This window comes from Hippocampus comes, unplaced genomic scaffold (genome assembly GCF_001891065.2).
Source record: "Hippocampus comes isolate QL1 unplaced genomic scaffold, H_comes_QL1_v1.1 scaffold156, whole genome shotgun sequence".
In the NCBI taxonomy this organism is placed as follows: Eukaryota; Metazoa; Chordata; class Actinopteri; order Syngnathiformes; family Syngnathidae; genus Hippocampus; species Hippocampus comes.
This window is the reverse complement of record NW_017805744.1, coordinates 6,290,532-6,292,003: the sequence shown is the minus strand read 5'-3', so window position 1 is coordinate 6,292,003 and position 1,472 is coordinate 6,290,532. Positions and strand designations below refer to the sequence as shown.

At 38.7% G+C, this 1,472-nt stretch overlaps 1 protein-coding gene across 1 annotated transcript in view; it reads right to left on the bottom strand.

Annotated features, from left to right (window-relative positions):
* The window catches only part of tenm1 (teneurin transmembrane protein 1), a 192,126-nt gene that overhangs the window by 126,225 nt on the left and 64,429 nt on the right, over positions 1 to 1,472 (bottom strand). The window lies entirely within an intron of this gene.

The window sequence follows — 1,472 nt, the reverse complement described above, 5'->3', positions numbered from 1 at the left end:
ATATAGATATATAGATATATATAAATATATGAGTCACAGGTTAACTATGCAAATCTGCTTTTGGTTAGAGTCTCACTCTGAAGAAGGCTTGACTGAAACTCCTATGAAGGGCTCCTGTTCCAAGGCAGAGGACCTTTTTTTTTTAATTAGGCATACAGGACAGTTTAAAATTCAGAAATTAAGACATCCATGTTCTATTGTACATGAGGCCTCATTTCAAGACCTTTAAATCATTTATAACACATCCCTGGCTACATATGTGTGTGTGTGGGGGGGGGGAGGGGGGTGCTTTTAATCTCAGACATCTCCTAAATTAGCAAGCAATACTTCATCAAAGTTTCATCTGAAAAACTAACATTAGGAAGTAAATGTAGTCCTTTGGTACTGGGGTTCCATATTTGTTTTCTATATTTAGCTCCACAAGAAAAAATGAGTAGCTTCTGATTACAGTCAGTATGAAATAGTGAACCACAGTAAAATCCTAAACCATTAGTTTTCCTCTTATTGTTATTATTTAATATTTTCATTATCATTCATACTGCTATTATTTGATGTTTCTGAGTAGAATAGTTGCCTTTTGACTTTTCCCATTCAGGGCTCAGAAAAACAAACTGATAAAGTGGAAGAAGTGAACCATGAAAAAGAAGAGGATGAAGAACATGAAGAAAGGCGGCACAAATGATGTTTTAAACCCAGAAAGACAGGGACGTGGGAGTAATTCCCTTTTCATAAGACATCTAATGGAAAATTAATCCAAATTAATTAGCCTCTATGCAGCGAATGCAGGAAAATTTTACGTTATTATGTGAGTGCCACCCAAAATTGTACAATGCTTACATGTATATTTGTAGTTTTGGGGTGTCAACATTTTTCAAGCAATATCTTGAAAATACTACTACTAATAATAATAATAATACATTTTATTTATAAGCGCCTTTCAAGACACCCAAGGACACTTTACAATAACAAAAAACACAGAACAATGCGGGTTGAGCAGCGGCAGCCAAAACGCGCCAGCGTTCACTCAACCCGGAAGTCAGAAAGAAACCACAAGGGAGGGAGAGGGGGAGAAAAAAAAAACACGCTCGAACTATCCTCATTTTGAGGATAATTTGAGTTAGGCAAAAAACTCCTGCACAAGCATATGACAGTTACAACAGGTCACAAGACATAAACAATGAAGACGGTGATACAAGGGAGTGTATGAAGGAGGGGGTGATGGTGGGGGACTAGCTTCCGTGCATACTTTCATCAGGGGAAGGTCGAGATAGCAGATGTTGTTTTGGTAGCAGGCTGCCCAAGAATTTAAGACAGCCTTGAGTCCGTGGCTTATGTCTCTTTAGTGGCGTCGATCAGCCAAATCCGTGATTTCTGTCAATATTTGAGCACGGATTCCAGTTTCTCCAAGTTCTTGACCATCTTGCAGAGACGCTCCAAAACCGCAACAGTTTGTGGTTGAGCACAGTCTGAGT